The 24,612-nt window shown below is 49.8% G+C and overlaps 1 protein-coding gene across 2 annotated transcripts in view; it reads right to left on the reverse strand.

The window, feature by feature from the left end:
* The window catches only part of PCNX1 (pecanex 1), a 499,400-nt gene that overhangs the window by 263,900 nt on the left and 210,888 nt on the right, over positions 1-24,612 (reverse strand). For both annotated transcript variants that reach the window (XR_014261020.1, XR_014261021.1), the window contains exon 39: positions 13,723-19,777. The gene's annotated coding sequence lies outside the window, so the exon portion shown is untranslated. The remainder of the gene's footprint in view (positions 1-13,722; positions 19,778-24,612) is intronic.

Here is a 24,612-nt window from a genome sequence, read left to right on the forward strand (position 1 = left end):
AGTGAATATATTTTGAGAAACCATTGCCTTAGATGGATGCTCTGCCTCTCAAAGTCAAGGATAAAAGCAATACCTTTGAGATTAGCCCTATAACCTGCTATTAGCCTTAATGATACAGAAGGAACTCTTTTTTTTTTTTTTTCAGATTACCCAGTTCAGCAGAGAGGAAAGGATGAAGAAAAGATAAGTTTCAGGGAGGAGAAGGCCTGGGAAAGAATCCAATTTGAGGACTGTTGTCCAGAGGGGAGGGCTGATGGCTGTCACAAAGGAAGGTCCTGGGATGAGAGCCAGAAGGAACCTGGGTGCTGAGGTAGCCAGAGAAAGACAAGTTTGAGAGCTGATCATTGGGTAGTGAAAAAGAGCACTAGATTTGGAGTCTGAAAACCTGCATTTCTCTCCCATAAGGCCTTGCAGCTACTGGCAAGAGCCAAGATAAAACCACTCTGAATTCAGTCAAGGCTGATCTAACAGCTCTCGTGGGCAGAGACTGCCAGTTTTCTGGGTGGGTAAGCCCAGTCCATGGCCCTGTGCCCAGTGCGCTATTTGTACTGGGCCTGAGACCCAGGGCAGGAAGCCACCAGGCACTGCAAAGCACTCCGGCAACCTCCTGCTGATTTATCCATGCTCCCGGCAGGATGGTGCTGTGCCACGGGTTAGCGTGGGCGGCCGTGACTCACCCAGCCTCGTGGGGAAGCAGATGCTGCCACTGCAGCCAGCGCTGCCACGGAAACAGGCTAAATCAATCTCAGATCCCTGTAGGGGCAGAGAACAAGCCACCTGCCGCCAGGGAGCTGGGGCTGCTCTGGTGGTGTTCTGGGTTCAGACGCCAAATTGGTGAGCGCAGCCCGAGCTGTGCGGGTCACGGAGCCGGCTGGAGAGCCAGGTCGGGGTCAGCAGCAAAGAAGCTGGTGCAGCGACTAGAGCATGTGACCAGGGGGGGGCTCCCCACCCCTGCTGCCTGTGTCTGATGACGGCAGCAGGTGGGGAGTGGCGGGGGGGACAGAGGGCCCTTGGATACTGGATGGACCAGTTCACGCAGATCCTGCTCCTAAATCTGTGGGATGTCTGTGCCCATTCGAGGGGGTCGGGGGGAGAAGAGATGCGAACCTGACTGACTCTTGACTCTCTTTCTGCTCTCAGATTTGGTAAGACCCAACTCCTATGAAGTTGCTCCCTCACCAGATGATGTGACCACAAATACACCCCCAAGAAGACGAGGAAACGGAGGCCAATGACCTAAGCAAAGTCCCGCAGTTTTCTGAGGCAGTCAGGCTGGGCTCCCGATATCCTGAGCACCAATCTTTCATCATTTGCCACTAGACACTGCATCCCAAGGAAATAATTCGATGGGTCTTGCGGGATTTGCTTTGCCTTCAATATCTGCTCTCCGGGGCAGTGGGTGGTGCCACTGATAACGTACTCTGCTCTTCCCAAGAGCTACAGTGAGCTTTTAGCCAGCTTTCCCCACCTGCATCAACTCCTAAGCCAGGCGATGAGTTTCCACTGGCTCCACCAATCAGACAGAGGAAACCCCGAGAGTTTCCAGGTTCGCCCAATATCCCATCATTATGGCATCATGGGAACAGAGCCAGAAGTGGGCCCCTGGGGTTTTCAGGCCAGCCCTCCCTGGGTGGGGCGGGGGGGGGGGGGTGAATGTGTACACTCAGCAGTCCCTCCTGGTGACTCTTGGGCCATTTCCCTAGTTGTCCCCTCTATGGATTCCCAGCCGAGGCTCACAGCTGGTTGTGGTGGCTTCGGCACATCTTCAAGCCCTGAGGTCCCCAGGTCCTGTGCAGCCACTTCAGACCTTCCGCTTCCTCGAGCCCCTCGCCTGCAGCGGGTGCTGTGAGGGACCTCCCCCTTCCATTGCAGGGGTGGGGTGAAGGCTACCTGGTGGGTCTCTACCTCCTTCCTGCCTTCCTCCTCCCCTGTCCTGTTTAAGGAAAATCCCTTCTGCCTTCAGGATCCCTTCCCCACCCTGGCTGTGTCTTTGATCCATTAATTATCTTCCTCCTAATGGTTCAACTTCGGCTTTTCTGTGAGCTCCTCCTCCTCAGTCTGTAATCACGTTTCTGTCTCTCCTACATAAAAACAGCTAAACCAAACATGTGTTCCACTCTGGTTACTCTCCTTCCCTAACTGCAAAGCTTCTTCTCAGAGCAGCACTTTTTCTCTCTCCTCTCTTACCACCCAAGGGGTCCAAATTTCTCTCTGTGCTGCCTGGCATCTCTGCTTCCTCCCCTGCTCAGTTCCCCCCGCTGGCTGGCGTCCACCATGGGCACATCAACACCTGGGGCTGTCTCAGATGTTCCCAACACATATAGTTCCGGGGGGCGCCAGAGCGGGCTGGGCTTCAAGCAGGGGAGTAGGGGAGGGCCCCCTGACCCCAGCTGCACATCTTCTCTTGAGCCCCAGAGCAGCTGTACTTGTGTTCAAGGTTTCCTCAACGGTCTCCTTCAGCTCCAACTCTGTCCTCCCTCCCTACCCCCCACTGCCAAATTGGGCGATACACCGGCTCACAGGACCAGCCAAAAGAAGGGATGACGAATAACCCCTTTATCTCCTCTGGCCTTTCCCCTACCAAAAATATTTTATCCTCCCCAAGTTACAGAAGAAAATCTCCCTTGCATGGAGGGTGGGCAGCAGAGACCGGAGGGTGCGTACGGTGGGGAGAAGTGTACGGTGGGGAGGAGAGGACAGGCTCCTTCAGGGGCGCTGAGGGCAGGAGCTGTCTGTCCAGCCACCCTGAGTCAATTCTTGTGGAATGGGAGAGAATCCTCCCAAAAGGACCTTTAGGGAGTGGAAGGAGAGGGTCTGATTCTCAGTCTTGGAGCCGAGGGATAGGCTTTGAAAGATGTGAAAGATAACGTTTCCTTTGATCAGAGTTTATAGCTAAAAACCACCAGGAAAGAAGGCTGGGCCTGTCTCCCGGGGAGGCCCCGCTTGTACCAGTTTTGCAGGGTCTGATTTCACGGTGGAGGACACCTGGCCTCCCTGTCTGAGCACTCGCATCTCCTTGAGGGGCCAGTCTCACCATTGGCCTCCTCCCTTGGGAGCATGCGGCCCAGCCAGAGGAGCCTGGGCTCTACGGGTCCCGAGAGCCGGTTCCCACTAGAGTCAGCCCACTGCGGGGACCCGAGCAGAAAGTGCCTGTGCTCTCTGTCGGTGCGCTTGCCACACGCAGAAGCTCTGGACTCCAGGTGCTGCCGGCAGTGGCAAGGTCACTCTGTGACGCCAGAACCCAGGTGGTCAGTTGGCTCTCCCCTGGCTTTTGGGGCCCATCTCCCGTCCCTGAACCTGGCCTGGCTTCTGGGAAATGCGCAGAACGGCCAACATACTTACAGCCTCACGTAGATTCTTCCCAAAGCCCTTTGATATCCACCAAAATGTAGCCGCTCGCATTTCAAAGGGACCTTACAGCCCAGGGTTCAGCCCCCCTCATGCAGGACTTCAGTTAATGGAAATTTCTTCTTGATTTTGACCTAAAATCTGCCCCCTTGTGACTTCCACCCACCTGGTTCTGTTCTCTGGTCCTTGGAAGAAAATATCTCCTCAGTCCTCTAATTGGTCTCACAGTAGCCAGTGGAGGTGAGGATGGAATTATTGGCCTCTTTTATAGAAAGTGCACGCCTGGGGAGGTTAAGGAGGTTTGAAAACGCTACAGGTGGAATTGGAGATAGAATCCAAGTGTCTTAATTTCCCAGACCAGTTCTCCTGCCATTACTCTGCATTTCTTAATCTTTGCCCATTATTGTTGAGTACCTACTGTGTGTGCCTGGAATGCCAGGTAAGGGTTGGAGGCATGGGACACCCGGAGCCTCTCTCCAGAGAGTCATTGATTCCAGCTCAGAGGACACACACACACACACACACACACACACACACACACACACACACACACACACACACACACACACACACACACACACACACACACACACACACACACACACACACACACACACACACACACACACACACACACACACACACACACACACACACACACACACACACACACACGATTCAAAACACCTGCTCAGCCAGCAGACTGGGTGGCCTCACCTTCACCCTCTGAAGTTCAGCCTAGAAAATCAGCCTTCTTCCTTACTTTTGGCTGCTCTCCCCCCCAGCACAGGCTGACAGGTAGGAAAGGGAAAATGTAGAGAAGATGATTTTAACCACAGAAGAGCCTGAACTCGAAAGGAAGAAGAAAGGCCTGAAGAGGAGTTTGAAAATGATAGCTGTCAACACTCGGCTTGGAAAGACGGCGGCACAGAGAGCTCGTGGGCGGGCGGGTGGGAGGGATGCTCACCGGTGCCAAAGCTCAGTCGTGTGGCAGCAGGGAAGTGGGGGCGCGGGGCCGGGGCTGCCAGAACTGCAAACCAGAACCGCCAAGGCCTGGTCTCAACAAAGGCAGGCCCTAGCAACTTCCCAGGACCTGGATAATTGGGCCAGGCCCCACCCCCGAGATGTGCTTTCATCTTTCTTAAAGGCACAGTGCCCTGATTCAGTGTCCGCTGAGTATCCAGCAACAGCACTAGCACTCGGTACTCTAGGCTTCACTTTCTCTCCCTTGGACGGCAGCACTTATTCTACCAAATCATTTAGGCATAGAGAGACCCAGGCTCTACCCTCTGCAGCTTGGGGATGCAAAAGCTGACCAGAGAGGGAAAACCCAGGGTTTTGACTTTAACTCTGCCCATTGCTCGACAGTCACTGAGCCCTGGGGGACGAAGTCCTATAAAAGGACAGCAGCCCTCACTCCTTTATTTGGCAAAGTGGAGGAAAGAGCTGTCCCCCTCAACATGGGCAGATAAAACTGTCCTTCTCAAACCCAGGCATCTTGCTAAGGGGCAGATTGCTTCCGTGGGGCTGGGCCTGGAATTCTGCATTTCCAACCTGCTCCTGGTCGAGGTCGATGCTGTTGGTGCCTGAGTACTTGCATCCTTTGGGGGAAAAGCTCTACAGGGTAAGACAGGGTGGACCAAAGGAGGAAGCGTTTGGGCCGTTTCAAAGAGCTCTGGTAATCAAAAGAACTTCCGCGGAGTCCCTGGGGTGAAAGCCAAGTTACTGAGAGCTGAGGATGGGGGTGGCAGCCGGGGGAGGGAGAGCAGATGTCACAGGGTGTGGGACTCCTGATCAAGTGACAGTAGCTGCCCACCTCCCGTCACCTGCCCTCCCCAGGATGTCAGAGGATGTGCTTCTCAGAGGAGCTCTCTGGATAGAGATGCATCGGCGTTCATGGGGGGATGCCAGGAGCGTGGAAGCCTGGCCCACTCACTCCTGCCCAGTCTTGCCCCGAGCCCTTCCCAGCATCAGCCAGGCTGCCGCTCCTGGGCCTGGGGCCTCGTGGCCCGTCCCCTCTGCTCACTGGGCGTTCCTGGCTCCTTAGGGGCTTCCCACACTTTCCTCCCCTCTCTCTTCCACCCCATCCCGCGTCTTCCCATCCTCCCCATGACCTCAGAGAACACGCTGACCTAACACAGGGTCAGGCGTCCGCTCATGCGTTTCCCTGCTCAACACCATCCAGTGGTCCTCACGTTACTCAAACCCTTACAATGGCTCCCGATGCCCCCCGTGACTCACCACCCATTTCTCTCAGCCCTCGTCTCCCTCCGTCTCTGCCTCACAGAGGCCTCCTCGCTTTTCCTCACACACGCCACGCAGGCTCCCGACTTAGGGCCTTTACGCGGTTGTGTGTGGTTAATTCCTTCATCTCCTTTCCATCTTTGCTTAAAAAACTGGTACACAAATGTTCACAGCAGCACTGTTCGCAATTGCCGAAAAGTGGAAGCAACCCAAGTGTCCATCGACAGGTGAGCGGATAAAGAAGATGTGATGGGTCCACACAGTGGAATATCATTAGGCACAGAGGGGCCTGGGGCACCAACACCTGCTACAACGTGGCTGCATCTTGAGAACATTGTTACCTGAAAGAAGCCAGTCACAAAAGTCCAGATATTGTGCCATTTCGTTCACATGAAATGTTCAGAATAGATCTACAGAGACAGAAAGTAGATTGGCTGCCTATAGTTGGAGGGAGGGAAGAATGGGTACAGAGTGGGTACGGCCAGGGGGTACAGCTAGTGGGTACAGAGTTTCAATCGGGGTGATGAAATGTTCTAAAGCTGATTGAGGTAGTGGTTGTGCAAATCTGTGAGTATACTAAAAACCATTTAGTTGTACATTTTAAATGGGAGTGTAATAGGGAAGAAACTTTGTACTCTAGTACAAGTTAATCACTAAAGGGATGTTGCCTATAAGCTTAAATTATACATAATGGCTCATCTCTGGGAACCCTGCCTCCCAGGTAATGAGCATTAAGTTAAAATAACCTTTGTTTAGCTCACAGGGAAACATCCTGACCAGGCTCACCTGTGAATGGCTGCAGGAAGGAAGAAATTAACACATCCCCTCCGAGTCTGGCCAGAACCAGGACTTTCCCCTTTCCCCTAGTATAAAAGAAGCCTGAATTCTAACTTGGGGAAGATGGTTCTTTGGGACACTAGTCCACCAGCTTCTCAGTCTGCTGGCTTTCCAGATAAGTCGCTATTCTGAGGACCCAACAGCTCGTCTCTCGATTTATTGGCCTGTTGCGTGGCAAGCAGTGTGAGCTTGGGCTGGGTAACCCTGGCACATTTAGCTCAACAAGAGATGCCTGCAAAAGCTCAGCCTCACCCTCCAAGGGCACAAAGGCTGTGTGAATGCACCACAGCACCTGCTGGAGGTGTCTCAGAGGTGATGACACCAACCCGGTGCTGCTCAGGGTCCCTAGAGCACTGCCCCCTCATCAGAGGATGTGTTTCCACCGATGGCCCTGCGAGGGGGGCTGTGTCAGAGCTGAGCCCACGCCCACGTGGGCAGGGGTAAGCACACCTCCCCAGCTTGGTGTGGGGTGTCTCTCTCTGAAGAGAGAGCTCAGGAACCCCGGGGCTTGAAGCAGAGAGGGGTGGGGGGACACGACCCTATGTCTCCCCTGCCCCCGCATTCAATGCTCAATCCTAGTGAAGATCATTCTAGGTTTGTTTAAAGCAAAATTATCTATTTTTTAAATGACAGAATTCTTTTGTTTATATTTTATGTAGTTTTAGCTTTAACTTTCAAGAACTTTAAACTTTGGTTTGTTTTATCAGAGAAAGTGCTGCTTAGTGATGAACAAAGGTATGCTTTTCTGGGCAGCAAAATGAGCTCTTTCGGTTGTACTTGGGACCAGAGAGTCTGATGGGCAGGGTGGGCACCTTAGGGCTGGCATCGGCCCTCATCTTCCGCCCTTCCCTTTGCCCTACTGTTGTTTGCACTCTCCTTACCTGCCTGGAATATCGCTAGGGGTTCCATCTCGTGGAATGGCTCTCAGATCTCTCTCCCTCTTCAATTCCTTCAGCCAGGTTCAATTCCCCCAAACACACTCAGGTTGTTTCCCTATTAATGGCCCTCCATGGCTTGTCACACAGCGTTCCAGACACTCATCCGGCTCCAAGCCATCTCCTCAGCCTAACAATCAGCTACCACCCTACCTGGGCCTTGTGCCTCAGTCAGGCTGCACTTCTGTTCCCACACTTCATGTTTCCTCTCCTTATGCCAATCCTCTCCACCTGGAGTGGCTTCCCTGTGGCCGCCTCTTCATAGCACCTCCTCCAGGAAGCCCTCCAGGGGCTCTCAGTTGAAGTCATCTTATGATTTTTGTGCCTCCCTCGTGGCGCTGTGCACCTTCTGCCTGGCTGGAGTCGTTCTCATCCATGATTTCTCCACAAGGCTGTGTGGTTCTCAAGGCCAGGACTTTTTTCATCCTTCTTTGTAATTCGATACTTGGCACACAGCAGGCCCTCAACAAGAGCATTTAAAGTGGTCTGACTCTGCTCCCACTTCTGATCACCAACTAAAGATTCTAGCCACCAATTTTCAATGTGTGTGTTGGTGGGGGGAGGGCAGTGTCCCCACACATCCAAGCAAGTCTCCCACACCAGCTGGGCGTCCTACAGTCGAACTCAATTCTAACACCGTCTACCCAGCGATAGCGTCAGATTCCACAGGTTAAGGGCTCAGTCCTATAATACTGCCCCCCCCACCTCACCATACACACACTTCAGATGCCACTTCACAAGTCCAGGTTGTCACCTGTGTTTCTGACTGACTGGCTATAGATTGCAGGTTTCAATGACCCCCTCTTTGGGTTCAATTAATTTGCTAGAGCAGCTCACAGAACTCAGAGAAGATTTTACTCACTATATAACCTGTTTGTTATAAAAGGATACAACTCAGGAACAGTCAGACGGAAGCGGTGCATAGGGCAGGGTATGGGGGTGGGTACAGACCTTCCATGCCCTCCAAGCTGGACAGTCTCCCTGCATCTCCATGTGTTCACTAAGCGGGGAGCTCCCCAAACCCCATCCTTTTGGGTTTCTTTGGAGGCTTCATTACATAGGCATGATTGATGAAATCATTGGCCAAGGTCAACTGACTCAGCCTCCAGACCCTCTCCCTTCCCCCGAGGTCAGGGGGATAGGACTGAAAGTGATTAGTTCTGGCAACCAGTGCCATCCACGGGTGTGGGTTCAAAGTCACCCCATAGCTCTCTCTTCACAGGAAATTCCAAGGGTTTTAGGAGCTTTGTGCCAGAAATGGAGACGAACAACAAATATACGTTTCTTATAAATCACAGCAGCACAGCAGCAAATAAATGGATGTTGGGCTTGTTGTCTGCTCTCTGTCCTGCTCCCACCCCGCCTGGCAGGAAGGGGCACTGGGGCTCTATTTACTTACTTTGCTGTGACCCACAGCTGCCAGGGGCTCAAGGGAGAGTGATTGCTTTGTTATCATCAAGGGCGCTGCTGGCCGGCATTAATGCCGGCGCAGTCTCACTGCGGGCAGCTGCCTGCCCCCTCCAGGAAGGGACACAGGTGTGAACGGGCTTCCCACAACATCTGAGGAAGCAGCCTTAGGAGCTGCAGCCCTATGTCACCATCATCATAACCCTGTCCGGAACCGCAGCTCTCTGCCCAGCCTGGAGGGAACAAGACCCTCCCTCCCTGCTCCCCAGGCTTTGGAGAAGGTCAGGGAGACATGCTAGCTCCACTTCTCTAAATTTTCAGGGGGTTCAGGGAGTCCCTCAGAAATCAGTCTACAGCTTCAAGCTGAGGTCAGGTGGCAGGAGTCCACGTTTCAGCACCTGCCCGGGAAAACCTGGCTGCTTCCTCACCTGTGAGAGTTGCTGGAAGCCCGCACTTCCTCTCCAAACTCCAAAGGTAGGGACCAGGCTGTCCAAGGAGGGGCTGAGATCTGGGGCCTGATTAGCTTTTCCTAAAGCCTTGGGGCTGGGAATGGGCTCCATATCCTCCACCCCCTTGTCTCCCCTCCACTTAAGTCACGTGAGGTCAAATAAGTGCTTTCTATGATGCTTAACAGACAGTAGGTGCTCAGGAAACGGTACTTCCTTTTTTCTTTTTGATTCATGCCCATTTTCTGCTACAATAAAAATTTTGATGGGCTGTGTAAGTAACAGAAGACCCAACTAACAGGGCTTAAATGATATATCATTCTCACATAACAAGGAGTGTGGAAGTTCACAGTTCTTGGATTATTTTGGTAATTCAACAATGTAATCAACATCCCAGGTTTGTTTTTTCTTATCTCTCAGCTATCCTTGACACGTGGCTTTTCATTCTCTTGCTGTGACCTAATAGTCACAAGAGGGCTGCCACAGCCCTTGCTATCATGTCTATTTTCAAGGCAGAAAGAGTAGAGGAAAGGGTGGAACCAGCCATGTTTTTTGGTTTTTTAATCAGAAAAGCAAAAGTTTTTGCAGCAACCCCCCATTAGAGTTTCTCTTATGTGTCTGTATTAGTTTCGTAACATTGCTGTAATAAATTACCACAAATTTAGTGGCTTAAAACAACATATATTTATTTATCTTCCAGTTCTGGAGACCAGAAGTTTGAAATGGGTTTCACTGGGCTAAAATCAAGGTGTCAGCAGGACTGCATTCCTTCTGCAGGCTGTAGGGGAGAATCTATTTCCTTGACTTTTCCAGCTTCTAAAAGCTGCCCACATTCCTTGGCTCATGGCCCACTTCCATCTCCAAATCCAGCAATGCCTGGCTGAGCCTCTCTCATGCTGCATCACACTGACACTGACTCTTCTGCTTCCTCCTTCCATGTTAAAGGACACTTGTGGTTATATTGGGCCCACCTGGATAATCCAGGATACTCTCCCTATGTAAAGGTCAGCTGATTAGCAAACTTAATTCCCTCTACAACCTTGAATCCCCTTTACTGTGTAACATAGTCTCAGTTTCCAAGGATTAGGATGCAGACATCTTTCTGAGGTCGTTATTCTGCCTACCATAGTGTCCTTGGCCAAACCAGATCCCGTGGCTACCACCAATTGCAAGCGAGATTGGTAAATCAATTAGTCTGTGAAAGGGAGCAGGAGATCACGACTGGCTTAGACTAATCACGTTTCATCATCTGAATCTGGTGTCTTTGTTAAATCAAATCAGGGCTGCATTTGCAAGGAAAGGGGGTGAAGGAATGGATATTGGATTGGCTGCTGACTGCCTGTCACAGCACGCAGCAGCTGACTTTGGGCGGATTTCCCTGTCACGTGTCATGTTTGCATTTTGTAATGCGATGGGATGTGCATATTCCCAGGCTGTACACAGACCCCCTGCGCATTCCAGTGGACTCTAGTTCTGCCAGTGAATTCTCACTCCCTCCCCTGCTCCTGGCTCCAGCCCTCCAAAGAAAGAACCTGCCCAGACAAAATGATTTTCTTGGGCAAAGAAAACTATTCTGTAATGGGCAAAGAGGAGTGAATTAGATGGGAGAAGCAAGGTAGACTTTATTGAGAAAGTGTGTCAATATACCTCATAAAAGTCTGAAAGAAGGAAGGGGAAAGAGAATAGAATTAGGAAGGTAGGAGTTTTCCCAAGGTCTCTGAAGAGAGAGCACAGGAGCTGGGGGCTACAGTCCTTGTCATTGGGTTAGAAAAATGTAAGTAAAGTCATGAGGATTTTGGAATGACTTTGCTTGCACAGTTGATTGTGACTCCACTCTGGAACTCAACCAAATGAGAGATTCAACACAAATTATTACAAGTAGCTCCCCCACCCCACTCCTACCCCCTGGTGCTAACTTGCTAGTCAGTGGTGCTAGTCAGTGCCTGGCAAATTGTTAACACGGGTTTCAGAGTCTCAAACAGGTGAACAGCTGTAACATAGGTATTTGTACAAGAGGATATCTGAGTGCCCTTCCAGTTTGGGTAATTGACAATCCTGTCATCACGTGTGGGGTCCACGTCAAGCTCCTTTCTGTACCCTCGGGTGTCTAGGGTGTCATATTCTAAGAGATGGCCTCAGAACACAAAGAAGATGTAATTTGGAACTCTACCATTCATAGGGTCACTTGACTTCTCTTAGCTTCAGTTTCCTTAAATGCAAATGGCCTTACTAATGCCCACATCAGGGTGTTGATATGAGGATTAAAGATAACATGTGCAAGGCCTATGGCCCATAGTAGGCACTTAAGGAATTTCCACTCCTAAAATAAAGGAATTGAAGATGAAACGTGATGATCTGTGATCAAAGGGAAAACGTGGTTGTCCTTTGGGTGGTGACAACAACAAAAAATTATCAAAAGCAAACATCTTGAAATTTTTAGTTTTGGGTCTCAGAAGTATTCAATTTTTTTCTGCTCTATACTTTCCACACTCAAGCTGACTGGTCATCCCCGCATCTGACAACTAACACGTTTACAGAACAGCACACCTATTCACTGGAAAGGGGAATACTAGCTTGCTTGTCCCCTTTCAAAACACTGCATAAGATTCTCCCATTCTCTGTGACCAGGGTCCTCTGTAAATATGACAAAAGACTCAGGCACTGTTTTTGTGTTTGCAAATTTGTGAGCCTCTTCATTTTGACCAAGATCCCCCATCTGTTCAATATGGTAGCCACTAGACACTGAAATCTAAATAAGTAAAAATTAAGTGAAATAAAAAATTCAGTTTCTCAGTCACACTGGTCCCACGTCAGGAGCTCCATAGCTACAGGGGGCTGGTGGCTATCGCACTGAACAGAGCAGATTATAGAACATTCCCATCACCACAGTTCTACTGGGCAGCACTCTCCCAGACTGATTCACCTAGCTTTTAATAAAAATAAACTTTAAAAACCCAGCCTGGGACTTCCCTGGTGGTCCAGTGGTAAAAAATCCACCTTCCAATGCAGGGGAGGCGGGTTCACTACCTCGTTGGGGAACTAAGATCCCACGTGCTGCGGCGCAGCTAAGCCAGCGCGCCACAACTACTGAGCTCGCGTGCCTCAGCTGGAGAGCCCGTGTGCCGCAAACTACAGAGCCCACGCGCCCTGGACCCCATGTGCCACAACTAGAGAGAAGCCCGCGCGCCGCAACAAAGAGCCCGCGCACCACAAGGACGATCCCTCGTGCTGCAACTAAGACCCGACGCAGCCGGAAAAAGTAAAAAAAATTAAAAAACAAAACAAAACAAAAAACCCCACCTGACGGTTGAAGTATCAGTCCTGATAAAAGGGCCATCTGGCGAGGACCGTTCTCCCAGGAACGCATTGCGCGAGAGCAGAGTCCGCCTGGTGACCTGCAGGTAGGGGAGGCTGTGTAAAGCCCGTGTCCCTGGGCTCACAAGGGCCCCAACTGGGAATGCCTTTCAGGCCACGCTACGTGCCAGCAGCTTTGTGACTGGTAGCTTAACCAGTCACCAGTTCAGATCCAGATGAATTTGGGTGAAAAGGCCCCCTCGGTGCTTTCCACGGAGCAGTTAAGGGCTGCTGGCTTTCCTCACACTCTTCCCCGGCCACAGATGAATAGACAGGCACGTCCTTGACACCTTTTCTGCCTGTCAAAATCTCCCCCATTCTTCTCCACGGTCTCAAATGCCACCACCTCCAGGACCTCCCTGACTCTCTGTGAAGCCCCTCTTAGCTCTTTCTTTGCAAATCTCCAAGAGTACTTATGCATCGTGCCTTGAACCCGAGGTAGTTTGTCGGCCTCCTCTTCTCCTCTATTGGATAGCAAACTCCTTGGAGTGAAAGGCCCCATGTTTGTCACCCAGCCCAGCACGGGGGGCCATGTTGTAACGTGGCAGACATTAATTAGCAGGACCTGATCCTCGTAAACCCCGGAGGGTCCACCCTGAAGAGTTTTGTGGGATGGCTCTGACCTATACACTTGTCACAGGGAGACCCTAATGGTGGCCTCTGTGCTTGCCACTGACTGCAGCTTCATTCAACCACTGGCCAGGGCCCCTGCTTCGGGAGGGGCTGGAGTGTCACTACAAGCTCAGACCCCACCTCGGCCCCTTACTCACTGGGTGACATCAGGAAAGCTATCTCATCTCTCTGGGCCTCATTTTCTGTAAAATGGGGATATAAATACAGATCTTCCTCTACTTAAACGATGGGGTTACATCCAATAGGCCCATTGTAAGTTGAAAATACTGAAATACTAAACATCATAGCTTAGCCCAGCCTACCTTAAACATGCTCGGAATACTGACATTAGCCTACACTTGGGCAAAATCATCTTAACACAAAGCCGATTTGATAATAAAGTGTTGAATAGCTCATGTGATTTATTGACTACCGTACCGAAAGTGAAAAACAGACTGGTTGTCTGGGTCCAGAATGGTTATCTGGGTCCAGAATGGTTATCTGGGTCCAGAATGGTGGTAAGTGTATGGGTTGCTTACCCTCGTGATCGCAAGGCTGCCTGGGAAATGCAGCTCAATGCCCTGCCCAGCATCAGGAGAGAGGATCGTACTGCATAACACCAGAAAAAGATCAAAATCTGAAATTCAAAGTATGGCTTCTACTGAATGTGTATCACTTTTGCACCACTGAAAAGTTGAAAAATCATAAGCCGAACCATCTTAAGTCGGGGCCATCTGTAGTATATATCCCCTGGAGCTGCTGAAAGAATTAAAGAAAATAATGCACCTAAAATACATATTAAATGCCTGGCAAACAGTAAACATTCAATAAATCATAGCTATTGCATTATTATCATCATTCTCTGCCACAGCCTAATTGTTCTGGGAAGTAGCTTCCTGACTTCATTCATACCCATATTCCTGCCTTTGACCTTCAGTTTCCTGGTTTCTGTCATCATCTATTCAACCAAGCATCTCTCAGACCCTGCTTGTCTTGGCCTGCCTAGCCCCCATCACGGGCACCTACCTGCCTCCTGTGAGACCCAGGATGCCCAGCCTCTCCTGGACATGGCCCAACTCAACACTGGGTAACGATGCCTTGCTCAGGCTGAGGGTACTCAGTAAATGTTGGCTGGTTGGAATTGCTCTTCTCAGAAAAACTAGCTCCTGACAAACATGTTGGTGTGATCTCTGGGCACAGGATTCCAGCTCAGATGGGGGTATGTTTCCAGGAAAAATGAGCAGGTTGTCAGGAAAATCAAAGGAGTGAGCCTTCTGAGGATATGTCATTAGGAATAATAAAACGGAAAGTATAAGCTGATTCTAAAAGCTTTCACTAAAATGGCATTTTGGAAAAAAGAATTAGGGACCCACCAAACTGTCAGTGATCAGAAAACAATGGTTTACACTGTTGGCGAGCATGCCATTGTAATGGGTATTCTCTTAATGATGGGCCTCCAAAATGTGGAAGTAACAATACTTACCAAAAGGTCCATATCTTTTGAACCAGAAAGACACTTCTAGAAATATAGTCCAATGATATAGTCAGAGTCAAAATTCATATATAAGAATATTGGTGGCAGCATTATTTACAAAAAGGAAACTTTGGAAACAGCCTAAATAGCCAGCAATGTTAAAATGCTTATGCAAGAGTGAAAAATCCATCCTTTACTCAGTGGAATATCATAAAACACATTTGGTCTCTTCTGCTGCCCAGGAAACTCTTGGACCTGCAGCCTTCTCTTTTCACTCACTTCAGGACCCTGGCTGGCCTGGGTTCTTTGCACGGCAGAAGTGGCACCATGAGCCTCGAGCAAAAGCCCAGCCCCTGCCAACCACACCAGCAGAATTCCTCTGTGGTGTAACTTGCAGAGCAAAGAAACTGGGGCTTTTGCAACCCTGCGGCGTTCACTAATTATTACAAATTCCCTGGGTGAGAAACATAGCTCTTCTCCATCATTTAATCTCAAGCAGGAGCCAGAGAGTGGGGCGGATGGACTGACCCACCTCGGGGACGTGGGCAAGTGAGTTCTGGTCTGGAGACAGGGCTGTTTTCTCAGAGTGCTAACCCAGTTTGGGCAGTGACCCCACGCTGAGCCAGTTCTTTCGTTCCATGGGATCAAACTTCCCCTCTAATCAGGTGGTAATTGAGAGGTTCCAAGGGAAACTGGGAGAGGAGGGAATGTTACTTGGCATTTGCAACACATTAGCTGCGGGGGATTTCAGAGAGAGACTCTGATCCTCACAATAGCCCCATAAAAAGTGGGATTCTCGACCCATTTCAGAGATAGGAAAACTGAGACTTGCCCAGGATACTGCCAGTTACTGTTCCTGCAGGGTCTGAAGGGCATGGGGGTCAGCAGCCAACTCAGATCCTCCCCACTCTCTCTTCCAAGCTACCTCATGCAATTAGCAGTGTTTCAAGAGGGCTGACAGGGCAAGCGGGGGAGCCAGGTTCCGATCCATGGGCACCTCGTGGACTCAAGTTCCACATATTCCAAAGCTCACAGCATCCTGCGGGTGGATGACCCCTCCAGCTGAGCTGTCAGGCTAAACTTTGAATGCCCAGGCAGCCCTGAGGATAGGAGGGGAATATTTGCATGTGCACTGTTTTTTCCTACACCAGTATTTTATTCTAATTACTTGTGATTGACTCATTCATTCTTTTATTCACTCAATAAAATGTTATTGAATTCTCTCTCAAGGGCAGATCTAGCTTTTGTAGGGCCAGACACTTATTTGGGAACCCTCTGTAAGAAAAATTGCAAGTAAAAAATTAAGTACAAAAATGAATATTTAGAATGAGAAGAGAAATCACAACATATTATTAGTGTCTTGGACATTCAGCTCCTTTATTCTGAGGTTTCTTTGGGCAATGATGTGCCAGGCTTGAACAGAAATGCTTCCCTCATTGCAGCCTGCCACACTAGAATGTTCTGGAACTCCCAGCCCTCACAGGGGCCATGCAGGGGAGGGTCCTGAAGCTTGACCTTTATTAACTGCCGAGAAATTCCATGTGCTACGTGCAGGGAGGAGCAAACACAGATAGAGTCTGCTCTCTTGGCGCTTGCCATCAAATACTGTCAAATAATCACACTAAATGTTTACAATTAAAAACTGATTAGTTCCATGGAGGAGAAGAACACAGAGCCATCTCTGAAGTTGTGTGACAAAGGGAATGACACCTTTAGAACACCTTCTCTAAGGCGGTGACACTTGGGGGGGTAACAGGGTGGACAGAAGAGGGTTCCAGACAGCGCATTACTCTGTTCTCCAAATGCTTTTTCATTCCTCAGTGCTGGTGTGGGAATGTGTGAGCTTTCCCCTGCCAAGAAGGCCCTCGCCAGGTCCCCGGTCCACCTGCACTGCTGATCAGCTCTGAGAGGACAGGGGAGCTGGCCTGGCTCGTGAGGCTGCTGTGCTCAGTGCCCAAGAAGGCTGCTCCCGCTCCGACACCTGAGGAACCGATGACATCCCTCCCTCCATCCTAACCCACTCCTCCTCTGGCTTGGATTTCGTTCCAGTCTCCATCCCCAAGACACCTCCTCACTGTCCCAGCTGCATCCAAGTGGCATGCTGATACAGGGCACTTGGAAGGCAGCAACTGGCACCACACAGCGTGCGAGAATAGAGCTGCAAGGCTCTGTGATCCGGACTCTCCTCTACCGCTGCTTACATGCTGTGACCTGAGAAGTCAGTCCCTGGAGTGATGCAATGAGATGAGGACTGGGGGACAGGGACCACCATAGAAGCCAAAACTCAAAGATGGGGAAGTCCATGCCAAGCACCCCTGGGAACCACTGATTTTAGTGGAAAACTGCGTTCCTGTGTAATTGGGAAAGGAAGAAGCCTTTGCACCTAACTGTGTGCCTGGCACACAGCAGGCTCTTGGCAAATGGTTGGCAAACGAAGGAACGAATGGATGAAAGAACACAAGTCCTGCTCGGTCCTCCCTGGAGAAGGAGAGAGAACACGCAGGGCGGGCTAGGTGTGTGCCCTGACTGGATCCCACTGTTGTTTCTGCATCCCGACCTCAGGCTTGCAGGAGATGCTCCTCGGGCCGCCCTGAGGGAGAGGAGAAAAGCAGCCAAGGAGGCAGCGCCACTCCCAAAAGGGGAGGGGAGGAGAGCTGTGCCTCCAGCTAGAGCCCTGGGGCCCTCCCCCACTTGCATCTGGGACACCCTCACAGACCCCGCTGAGTCCAAATGTGCACTGACTGGGGTCGGGGCCTCTTGCTGGGAGGGGGTGAGCTATTCCATGTGGTCTTCTGCAGAGGGGCTTCTGCAGCTGCTGCTTCCATTGGCCTCCAGCTCCCCCTTTTCTTGTCAAAACTTCACTTGAAAATTACTCTGTCTCTCCCGTGTCTGATGAGTCCATGGTTCTCTTTTCGTTGGGTTTTCCCCTTAGTATGAAGAGAAATATGGTACCACACTACAGAACGTTTGAGGAATAGAGAAAGGACACCTCTATGGTGCTACCATCCTAATACCCACCCGTCCTCTGTGCTTGGTCTTCGCGTTGCTCATGGCAGCCAGCCCAGGACTCTGGGCTCCAAATGCCTGCAGGCGAGCCACTGCTGCCACCCCCAGGCTCTCCACCGTGATTACCCAATCCCCAGGCCACCTTCTGAGCCAAGGGCAGGGCCATGGCTGGGGTGGATGGGGAGAGCTGGTCCGAGTCTGGGGGCCTCTTAAAGGGCTGCAGGGCTCAGCCATGGCCATTCTTTCATGGAAAACATCAGAAGCCAAGGAAAGCCCTGGCTGGAAGGGAGTGAATTACCGGGAGAGGGTCACGCCTGGGCTGAAGGGCTGCCCAGCCATGAGGGGCCCCAGTGAGGAGTGGTTTGCTCAGGGACTGCAAGGCTGCACTTAGGTTTGTCCAAGCTGCCCTGGGCAGGCAGCCTGCCCTGGGTGGCCATCAGAGATAGGACAGGGAGCAGAGACCCCAAACCTCCCTGTGGGCCTGCAGCTTTCCCACTTCCTCCGGCTGGTTTGCCTCTCATTTCTCAAGTCTCCTGTCTCACTTCATTACGGGGCTCAGCCTTCTGGCAATTTCCAGACGTTAGCCCCACCTTCTGCCCCAGCAGAGGGTTGCTGATGGCAGCCCAGGTGGAAGAGGGAGGCCAGATGGCAGGCGGCAGTGCTGACCCACTGTCACCCCAGGGATACTGGGCGCCTGGTGGAGATTGCGGGAACCTCGTGCTCAGCAGTCCTGTGCGCCTTGGGTCAAGTTGGGGATGAAGGCGGGGGAGGGTGGAGACATTCCCATTTGAGTCGGCTGCTCATAGCACACGGCATGTGCCTGGGAGGCACACACACAGACTTCCTTTCATAAAAGAACAATATGAGGCAGTAATAACAATAACCACAACTCATAGGAGTGCAGTACTTTACAGTTTACAAGGAGCAGGAATAGCATGGGTATAGTCTCCCTTGTGCAACCCAGCCGGACGCATCGTGCTTAGCTTGAGAAGAATAATTAGGAAGGGGAGACAGACAGATGATGCTTTCTAATGAAATGAGCACAGCGTGAGGAGTAAAGTGGCCATGTGACTTTGAGCTAATTATTTAACCTCTCCAGGCTGCGGTTTGTTTCTCTGTAATATAAGGATAATGTTAACGACCTGAGCACACCTGGCTCCCAGATCTTGGTTGCTAGTACTAGTCTCCAGTAAAAGGAGCCAGGGCTCCTGGGAGAAATGGCTGATTTTAGGACTAGAGCAGGAAATTTCCAAGATAAGCCCGGAGTACCTTGTAGTGCCAGAAAGTAAGGAAGTACTGAAAAAAGAAATAAAACAAAAAATTACCCAACTCACAATGATGGGGCGGGGTGGGGATGGGGAGTTCTGTGAAAGGGACACAGCAGGGAACTGAAAGAACTCTCAATGACCAAAGTTGGGACAACCTGACAATGAAATAAATAGTGTTATATTATAACCCAAGGTACAAAATAAATTTCCATGAGCCCATATTGATACAAAGAAATGATCAGAGAACAGACTTGTGGTTGCCAAGGGGGAGGGGGTGGGGGAGGGATGGATTGGGAGTTTGTGACTAGCAGATGCAAACTATTATACAACTATTATACAACAAGGTCCTACTGTATAGCACAAAGAACTCTATTCAATATCCTGTGATAAACCATAATGGAAAAAAAATGTGTGTATCTGAATCACTTTGCTGTATACCAGAAACTAATACAACACTGTAAATCAACTATACTTCAATAACTTTTTTAAAACAGACTGCAAAGTAACACCAAAAAAAAAAAAAAAAACGAAATGATTAGAAACATAAATAAATAGGTGGGAAGAGACAAATCTTCCATGCAGAAGAATTCCAAATAATTTATATAGATGCTCTGCCTTCAAGGAGGCATGAGTTGTGCCTGGTGACTTCCTTCCAAAGAGGACAGTATGCAAAGGGAAAAAGAGTAAACCTACAGCAGAGAAACCGACAAAGCCTCTCTCAAGCCAGGTGACCAAGATTAACATCAACAGTGATACCTCATGTTATCAGCATGTGGTCTTGATAGGATGTGATGAAAACGGCACGTTGCCTCTGGGGTCTTCTTCCCAGAACACACGAAGTCTGATCTAATGACAAGAAAAACATCAAATTACAACTGAGGGCTATTCTACAAAATACCTCCTCTTCAAAATTGTCAAGGTCATCGAAAACAAGGCAAGTCTGAGAAACTATCATGGCCAAGAGGAAGCAAAAAGTAATGTAATATCCTAGATGAGATCCTTGAACCGAAAAAGGACCTTCTATAAAACGAAATTTGAGTCAAGTACAGACTTTAGTGAATAATAATGTATCAATGTTGAATCATAAGCCGCGACAAATGTACCATACTAATGTAAAATGTTAATAATAGGGGAAACTGGGAATGGGTTATATGGGAACTCTCTGAACAGTCTTCACCACTTTTCCGTAAATCTAAAACTGTTCTAAAACTAAAAATTTAGTTAAAAACTACTGTCTGCCTCATAGCGTTGTGAGGATTATGATAAAGCATGAAAAGTGCTTAGCACAGTGCCTGGTAGATGGTAAGTGCTCCACACATGGCAACTCGGATATGATCAGGTACCAGACAGGACAGAAAGCAGAGGAAGAAACACACTGGAGAGCATATGAATACAAGACTTATGACTCGGACTTCCCTGGTGGCGCAGTGGTTAAGAATCTGCCTGCCAATGCAGGTGACACGGGTACGAGCCCTGGTCCGGGAAGATCCCACATGCTGCAGAGCAATGAAGCCCGTGCTCCGTAACTACTCAGCCTGCGCTCTAGAGCCCGCGAGCCACAACTACTGAGCCTGTATGCCACAACTACTGAAGCCCGTGTGCCATAACTACTCAGCCTGCGCTCTAGAGCCCGCGAGCCACAACTACTGAAACCCACGCGCCTAGAGCCTGTGCTCCGCAACAAGAGAAGCCACCGCGATGAGAAGCCTGCGCACCACAACAAAGAGTAGCCCCCGCTTGCCGCAACTGGAGAAAGCCGGCTCGCAGCAACAAAGACACAAAGCAGCCAAAAATAAATAAATAAATAAATAAATATTTTTAAAAAGACTCATGACTCTACGCCCAGCTGTGGCCACAGCACCTCATCAGCAACTCCAGGGAGCTGCCGGCCTCCTGGAAAGGACTGTCACACCTTATCTCAGCACAATAGGGTTGCTTAATATGCATCGCTGTAAAAACCTATAGCTCAGTGGATGGGGCACGGGGTAGCAGTGCCTGCCGGTGCACTAATCAGAGCCAGGAACAACAGATGATGGCTGGCTGATTTGCACACAGCCAATCAGAGCTAAGGTGTGAACATTGACACGCCCTAGGAAAGGAGGCCCCCTTACAGAGCTTTCAGCACATGCTGGCACCGGCTCCCCGCGCGGGGCTGCACGCTGCCTCTCTGATTAAAGTTGGAGCCTGGCCAGAGGCTCTGAATTTTGTGCTCTAATCGATCCCTTGGACCAGCCAACAATGAGATACCTCATGCCAGCCACCATCCTTGTGCCAGCCACCTGCCATGAGGTGAGACCATCTACACCTACCAGGTGACATGGGTCACTCTGGGGCTAAGACCCCGCAGCTTTGATTCAATTCTTGCCCCCAAGGGGTGCTATCCAGACACAGACCAGAAAGATCAGTGAAGATTCCAGGGGGCAGTTGATGGCACTGGAGAAATCCAGGACATGGAGGAACAAACCCAGAAACCCAATACCCAGTGGGTTATTTTGCATCCTTGGGGTTGCAAGTGATAGAAACCCAACTCACCTAGGTTAGGGGCACGAGAGAAGGACGTTAGTTCACACAATCAGGCTTGAGAAGCAGAATCAGGGCTGCTCCACGGATTACCCTTGGGAACCGGGATTCCAGGGCTGAGAGGAGGCATTTTCTGTGGGTTTCTCGGATCTGCACCCCACCCCCAGTTGCCAGCTGTGTCCTTTCAGACCTGCTTTGTCCAGGCTCAGACAGCTCCCAGGCCCACCATCACCCCATGTCACCAACAGAGGGGACCACTCACCTCTCTCCTCTGACCAAGCTTCAGTTAAATGAAAGCATGGGAAGAACTCTGATTAGCCCACTTGGACTGCCGCGCTCACCTCCAGACGGGTCAGGAACCGACAGTTCCGGGAACAGAGAGGAATTTCTAGAAAGAGTTTCTAATTATGTGTCAAGTTGTTAACTGAGGACCTGGAAAGGTAAAAAGAGAAGTCTAATGGATCACAGAGTTAGCAACTGCCTGAAACAGCTACTAATCCTAGGACTGGGGAAGAAAGGGAAGATGTTGGAATTATTTAAATGTAGAAATTGAAAGATGGGGACCCTGTGAGCTGGGAACCAGACTTCTGAAGAGGGGGCACCAGCTGATTGGTATCTCTGAGGGGGATGCAATAAAACTGGTTTAACTCGGGTTGGAAAAACTGCTAACAGGATTCAGCTGCTGCACAGGACTGCGTTGCTGCTGATGGATGAACAAACGTGGTGTATCCGCCCAATGGAGTACGTACTATTCGACAGCACAAAGGAACAAAGTCCCGATGCCTGCTGATAACATGGAACAACATCAGAAATATTACGCTAAGTGAAAGACGCCAGACACAAGAGGACACAGGTTGTGTGCTTCTATTTTTATGAACGTCCAGAAAAGATAAATCCATAGAGACAGAAAGGAGACTAGTGGTTGCCTCGGGTGGAGAGTGATTGCTCACAGGCTCGGGTTTCTTTACGAGCTGATGGAAATGCTGTAAGATAAGATTGTGATTTGTTTGCACAATTGCCAATAATACTAGCAATTATTGAATGGCACACTTTAAACAGGTGAATTTTATAGCATGTAAATTATACCTCTATAAAATCTTTAAAAAAAATAAGCAAGGATGATCCCAGGGCTAGCCAACACTATAGTAGTAATTACTTTGCAAGATAGGAGTGTATTAAATCAACACATTGTACACCTTAAACCTACAGAACGTTATACATCAGTTATGTCTCAATAAAGCTGGGGAGGAAAAGCAAGTAGACAGAAAACCATAGGCAGGTTTTAACCCTTCACCCTCCTCCGGCTTCTCAGAGTCCCTTTAAGGACTCTTCTCTGCAGAGCCGAGCAGGGAAGGTGTGGAGTCCCAAAGCATCATAGGAAAGGGTGAGTGTGAAGCAGAAAGGCAGTTACTTAATAAGTGTCACAGGGAGGTAAGTGCTCCCCAAAGGAAGGAGGTTTCTGGCTTCTGAAAAAAAGGTCTGAAGGAGATGCCGGGCAATCAGAGCAATAAACATTCACAGCAGAGGGCCCGGGAGGCTGGGGACGTAAGACAGGAACTCAGTTGTGGAAATACTGCGGAACAGGGCAACTGTTGAGTAAGAGAGAGTCTGATGACAGCAGGAGTCACAGGCAAGGCAGGAGCTCCTTCTATCCCCCTGGCCCAGAGTCAGCGACCGGAAGCTGGGTGGAATCTTTCTAGCTCTGACGATTTGTAGACAGGAGGCACCTGGTTCTAGAAGCCACCACGTCCTGGTGTGCAAGGAGCTCGCCAGCTGCACCGCACTGGGTGGGTGTTTGTGAGGGCCACCAGGTCTGAAATACCCCCATTCAAGGGCTCGTTCCTTTGAGCTCACTGCTCCCTCCTCTTACAAAATGCAAACACACTTCAATGGCAGCTCTTTTGTTTTACTTCGGAAATGGGTATCACATGCCTACTATGCGCCAAGCACTTCTAAATCATTTTAGAAATCTAAACTCCCGGCATTTTTAAATCACTCCTTGCCCTGACAGGAGAAACATCCATTGCTGAGCCCTGTGGGGGGAACTGGGAAATCTGGGTGAGAAAAGTGCCTGAACCCAGACTGCTGTGGACATTTAGGGAAGGAGGAAGAGAGAGGCAGAGAGAGACAGGGAGAGACAGAGACACTGAGAAGGGAAATCAATGGTGCCAGGGCTGGGGGTGGGAACGGGGAGTGACTGCAGTGGGCACCAGGCCCCTCTCTGGAGTAGTGAGGATGCTCTGAAATGAGATTATGGGATGGCACACAACTCTGTAAAGATACTGACAGTCACTGAACTGCACACTTAAAACGGGCGAATTTTATGGTATGTAAATTAGACCTAAGTGTCCATCATCGGATGAATGGATAAAGAAGATGTGGCACATATATACAATGGAATATTACTCAGCCATAAAAAGAAACGAAATTGAGTTATTTGTAGTGAGGTGGATGGACCTAGAGTCTGTCATACAGAGTGAAGTAAGTCAGAAAGAGAAAAACAAATACCGTATGCTAACACATATATATGGAATCTAAGGGAAAAAAAAAAAAAGGTCATGAAGAACCTAGTGGCAAGACGGGAATAAAGACACAGACCTACTAGAGAATGGACTTGAGGATATGGGGAGGGGGAAGGATAAGCTGTGACAAAGTGAGAGAGTGGCATGGACATATATACACTACCAAACGTAAAATAGACAGCTAGTGGGAAGCAACCGCATAGCACAGGGAGATCAGCTCGGTGCTTTGTGACCACCTAGAGGGGTGGGATAGGGAGGGTGGGAGGGAGGGAGATGCAAGTGGGAAGAGATATGGGAACATATGTGTATGTATAACTGATTCACTTTGTTATAAAGTAGAAACTAACACACCATTTTAAAGCAATTATACTCCAATAAAGATGTTAAAAAAATAAAATAAAATAAAAATAAATTAGACCTCAGTAAAGTAGTTTCAGAAAATGAAAGTATCTCAAAAGACAGTTTTTTTTATGCACACTTGAGCAGATAAGGACAAGACACCCACCAAGGACTCAGCACTCGGCCAGCAGGCGCCGAGGCCACTGCTGTTAGAGGCGTGGGCGCGGTTGTTTCTGCCACACCCTCCCCTACTCCTCCGAGGGAGGGGCGTGGCTCACCGAATCCCGATCCTCCTGGCCT

Source organism: Balaenoptera physalus (genome assembly GCF_965194825.1).
Source record: "Balaenoptera physalus genome assembly, chromosome: 2".
Classification (NCBI taxonomy): Eukaryota; Metazoa; Chordata; class Mammalia; order Artiodactyla; family Balaenopteridae; genus Balaenoptera; species Balaenoptera physalus.